The sequence below is a fragment of the Triturus cristatus genome, chromosome 11, assembly GCF_964204655.1.
Source record: "Triturus cristatus chromosome 11, aTriCri1.1, whole genome shotgun sequence".
In the NCBI taxonomy this organism is placed as follows: Eukaryota; Metazoa; Chordata; class Amphibia; order Caudata; family Salamandridae; genus Triturus; species Triturus cristatus.
In genome coordinates, this window is record NC_140594.1 from 950,630,255 (window position 1) to 950,635,804 (window position 5,550).

At 40.0% G+C, this 5,550-nt stretch overlaps 1 long non-coding RNA gene across 1 annotated transcript; it reads left to right on the forward strand.

Moving 5' to 3' along the window:
- Positions 1 to 372: 372 nt before the first annotated feature.
- Positions 373 to 5,191, forward strand: LOC146785736 (uncharacterized). The gene is made up of 2 exons (XR_014970470.1): positions 373 to 649; positions 4,824 to 5,191. It is a non-coding gene; the product is annotated as an uncharacterized LOC146785736 (long non-coding RNA).
- Positions 5,192 to 5,550: the final 359 nt, after the last annotated feature.

The following is a 5,550-nucleotide window of genomic DNA, read 5'->3' on the forward strand; positions in this document are numbered from 1 at the left end:
CATGGGGACTCTCACGAGAACCCTCACGAGGGAAGCTTAGAATCTGCTTATGTTAGAATGTGCATGGTTCAAATACTTGTACTTGCCTCAGGCAGTTGCCAGTTGTTCCTGCTCCTGAAGGCTGCTCGTTCACATGTCTGATCGATGTGCTTAATAAAACTTCACCTTTTAACCCGGAGTGTCAGCTTCGTCACTACAAGGATTTTTGCAACGATCTTGGCTAGACTGAGCCCGCGTATCTGCATTTTCTTCGTGTTTCCTGAAATCATCGGTTTCTTCACGATCATGTGACCTCACAAATCGCCTTTCTATTGGTTTCTGCTTTTTCAACTCCTCCTCCGGACTTCTCCTCCACGACTGGAATACTTCCTTATTCCGACACGTGTATTGGCTCCCCAGGATACCGCTGTTTAAAATAAAGTTCAGCGCAAGCATTTCTCCCCTTCACGCAGCTGTTAGCCTTCACCCTCCTGTATTCACCATTCAATGGGTAGATGCTCGGCACTGCGCTGGTGAGTTTATGCTTGTCCTGGTCTCCTTTTCATGCAGCTGTAATCCTTCACCCCCTGAGCTTCATCATTCAAAGGGTGATTGTACTGCGCTGCGCTGGAGAGTTCTGCTCATCCTGGAGTCGTTTCTTCAAAGAAAGGTGAGACGTTTGTTTTCTTGGCTGGAGCCAGTCTTTGAATAGGGAGAGTGAGAAGTCTGTCATTTTCATGACTCTGGCACGCTACGACGATATTCTTACTATTTGTTTCTTCGCTGATTCACACAGCTTTTCCTATGTGGACAATTTTAATAGTGTATTTGCGTATATTCTTATACTGATGCGCACAGTTTCCACGTTTTCTTTACTGCTGTGCCTACAGACTATTTTTCTGGTAACTTGTATATGTTGGGTCACATTTATTTATTTTACAGACTATTTTTCTGGTAACTTATATACGCTGGGTCACATTTATCTGCGTGATTACAATCAAAAGTGTTTCCTGCGAGTTTTCACACGCTGATTCACACAGTTTTTTATTGTGTATATATATATTTTTTTCTCATTCTCATACTCATTATTCGTTGATAATACTCATATATTTGCGCAGTTCTATAGTTCACAAGTTATACTGATTTTGTGTAATTGTATTCCTAAAATTGTAAGGTAGAGAATATTTTAACCCTTATTAACTCATTTGTAATCCAATTACAATATGGCTGCTCCTATTACCAAGATTACGGTTAACTCACCAAAAGAGTTCATGTGCACTCCTGGAGATCTGCCTGTTCCGTGGTTACAATGGAAGGGGTACTTTATTAATTATCTTCTAACTATCGATCATGCTAATAAGCTAACTGATGAAAGAAAAAAAAATGTTATTGATGCATACTTTGGGTCCTGAAGGCTTAAGGATTTATGGTAAATTGAACAAAGACACTGTGTCGGGTGATGACAACGTTTTTAACTGAGCAATTAAGCATTTAGACAATTACTTTTCCCCTAAGGTTTGAATTGGTGTAACTCGTTTCAAGTTCTTTCTAAGGAAACAGCTTAAGAATGAATCTATAAATGACTTTGTAACTGCTCTTCAAAAACTTGTTATTGATTGCAGATGTGGAGTAATTGAAGAAGAGTTAATAAGAGATCAAGTAGTCATGCATGCGTTTGATCCTTCCATACAAGATAGATTATGGGTTAACAGCGACAATTGTCTTAAGGATGTTCTTGCTATTTCAAGGAAAGGTGAATTGTCTTCAAGAACAGAAGTGTTTTGTGCAAACTTTATGTTTCAAAAATGGTTCCATCTGTTCTTGGGTGGAGAGATCAAAGGGATCTCAATATTATTTTTGATCCCAATGGTATAGAACAAGTTCTTGATTTAGATGAAGGTGAATGCTTGGGAAAGTCTCTACGTGATCATTTTCCTGATGTTTTTTCTGGGACTTAGGCAGGTTGGAAAGTTTTGAGCATCACATCCACCTCATACCTGACGCTTCTCCAAAAGTCCACAAATTTAGGAATATCCCATTCTCTGTTAAAGATGAAGTCGAGAAAGAATTAAATAGGTTAGACAATGATGGTGTCATCGTACTTATAGAGTCTTCTCAATGGATTTCTCCGTTGGTCACTGCGAGGAAGGCCAACAGAAAGCTTAGATTGTGCATTGATTAGCGCCATCTCAATGGTAACATTTTGATAGACCAGTCCCCACTTCCAAAAATCAATGAAATGCTCACTAAAACCAAAGGAATGGAAGTTTTCTCTACTTTTGACCTATCTCAAGCTTACCACCAAATTCCTCTTTCTGATGATTGTAAAAACCTTACTGCTTTCATTCCTCACATTGGATGTTTTCAATATACCAGAATGCCATTTGGTTTAGCTTCCGCAGCTGCTGTATTCCAGCATTTAATGCACAATTTTTTTGCTCATTTAGATTATGTTCTAATTTTTCAAGATGACATTCTTGTCATGGGGAAGAACAGTAGTGATCACAAAACCAAACTCCTTCATGTGCTTTCCCTCTTAAATAAGTTTGGATTAACAGTAGAATTCTCTAAATGCAAGTTTGCTGCCAATAGTGTGAGCTATCTGGGTCATGAAATTAGTGCTGTTGGCATTCATCTGAAGACCAAATTAGTTTCTGCCATTACTGATGCCCAGAGTCCAAAAAATAACGATGAGGTTAAGTCTTTTGTAGAACTCGTGGAGTTTTTTTCAAAATTTGTAAAAAAAAATTCTAGCAAAACTTTTCACATTAGACAACTTCTCAAATCCAAGTCTGAATTTGTGTGGTCTGGTTCGTGTCAAGCGGAATTTTCTGACATTAAAAATACAATTTCCTCTGCCCTGCACTTCAGGGTTTGATCCTTGTGGGAAAAATGTTATTACCACTGATGCCAGTGGTACTGGAATTGGTGCGGTTTTGTCACAGGTTGACACAAATGGTTTTGAATCTATAGTTGCATATGCCTCTAGGTGTTTGCCTCCTGCAGAGTGCAAATGCGCTGTAATCGAACGTGAGGCACTTGCTTGTGCTTGGGCCCTGGAACATTTTCATACATTTGTTTGGGGCAAGGAAGTCATTATTATGAGTGATCATAAATCTTTAGTTAAGGTCTTGTCTAATGTTGGAAGGATTATTGTTACTGCCAGGTTAGCATAAATTTATATGCGGTTGTTGGATTTTCTCTACAAAGTTGAATTCATACCTCGGTTGTCACTTCTGATGGTTGAAAACCAGGATGACCTAATGGATGATGTTCAAGTTGCTTGGTTATGGGACCACGGTGTTGATTCTTTTCAAAAAGAGGAATGGATGGAAGCTGTTATGAAAGATGAGTGTTTAAGGAAAGTTTAGGATTTTTTATGCATTGGTTCGCCTCGCAAAATGTATATTAATGACATGTAGGCCTTCTGGGAAGTCAGAGATGAGTTATCCTCTTTGGACGGTAACTTTATGAGGGGTGATAAATTAGTCCCTCCGCTTAGTCTCAGAGGTAAAATTATATCTCTATGCCACGATGGACACTTAGGAATTTTTAAAACAAAGTGCATTGTTAAAAGCAGGAATTGGTGGCCTGGTCTAGATATTGAGGTGGAGAGATCTGTGAGAGATTGCGGTTTGTGTTCATCTGCGGACAAAACCCTTAAAACTTTAAGATTTCCCATGAGTAATTTTATGTGCCCTGAATCTCCATGGGAGCATGTTGATGTGGACATCATGGGTCCTGTTGGCAGTTCTGGAAAGTATGTAATTTCTAGGATGGATGTGTTTTCTAAGTGGCCTGTAGTCAAAGTGATAAAAATTGGACACTGACACTGTGACACATGTTTTTGATGATGTGTTCCTTAGTGAGGGTACTCCAGCTCTCATCATTAGTGATAATGGGGTACAGTTTACTCCTGATGTTATGACACAGTATTTATCTAAATGTGGTATTCAACATAAAACCACCTCTTTGTACAATCCAAGCAGAAATGGTTTGGTAGAAAGGTACAATAGAGTTTTGAAAGGGGCCATTCAGTTGGCCTTTAAGAACAATATTCCATGGGAGACGCAAAATTGTTCAAAACACTTTGGTCTTACAGAGTTTCTGTTGTTGACTCTTCAAAATGTTCTCCTTTCGCGCTCATGAGGGGTAGGAAGTATAGAGCCAAGTGGTTTCCTGGTTGGATTAAAGGTTGCGGGGAGGTGAGATGGTCTTCTGCTGATGTCAAGAATAATTTGAGACTTAAACATGACAAGTACAAAGAACTCTATGACCAAAAGCATAATATTCAAAGAGTTACATTGTCTGCTGGTCAGTGGGTCAGAATCAAGAAACTTGGATTTGTCCCAAAAAATGAAAGCAAGTTTTTTGAGCCTCAACGTATTTCTCAGTTAAATAAAAATGCTGTCATTTTGGATAATGGGAAATGTTGGAACCTTAACCCTTTCCGTGCTCATGACGGAACCACTCCGTCATGAGCCACTGGTGCGCTGTGCTCAAGACGGAGTGGTTCCGTCATGCTGCGGCCGTTGGCGGCCGCTCCGCCCACGCGGCGCTGATTCCCCGCCTGTGCGGGCGATTAGCGCAGTGGGCAGAGACGTGACGGAACCACTCCGTCATGAGCACAGCTCACCCGTGACTCGTGACGGAGTGGTTCCGTCACGAGCACAGCGCCACCGCAACTGCCCTCAAACCCCCCCAGCGCCGCAGCGGAATTCCTGCCACAGCGAAGGGGTTAAAAGAGTTGCGTTATGTAAACAACCCTACTGTGAGCTCCTATTGCTTTTGATTCTTTTGCTAACAAACCGTCTATTTTAGATGACTTTTCTGATTTTTCACAGGATTTATCTGCCAAAGGTGGTGAAGACATGGTTTCGCATGATGTTTCACAAATGGATGATACCAACACTTCCAGCACTCTTGGAACAAGGTTCATCAAACGTCCTGTTGTCTTAAAGGATTATATTTGTAACCATTGCTTTGTTTTGTTTGCAAAGGAGGAGATGTGTAGTGTTTGTTTCCTTCCTTCTCTTTGCTCATAGGAACTCTCACGAGAACCCTCACGAGGGAAGCTTAGAATCTGATTATGTTAGAATGTGCATGGTTCAAATATTTCTACTTGCCTCAGGCAGTTGCCGGTTGTTCCTGCTCCTGAAGGCTGCTCATTCACATGTCTGTTTAAAGTGCTTAATAAAACTTCACCTTTTAACCCGGAGTGTCAGCTTCGTCACAACAATTGGTCAAAGGACGCCAAAGTTATAGCCAAGTCAGAAAATGCTTTTTTTATAGAAACTAGGTCTTAACTATAAGGTTTTATTTTGATTTAAATTGGTAAATAAATAAATGTACGCTTAGTTTTATTTTTATGTTGTTTTTGTCCTACATAATAATCCGTTCCTCTCCATCCTTAGGCAGGTGTGCGGCAGCAAGGATTGTTTGGGGCCTCTTCTCTTCTATTTATACACCTTCATAATTATTAGTCCTTTCTTATTTGTTATCTGTTGCAATTTTGAATGAGATTAGTTTAGTAGTTATTTTTGATTTGTTTTGCTTATTCTTACTGCTAAT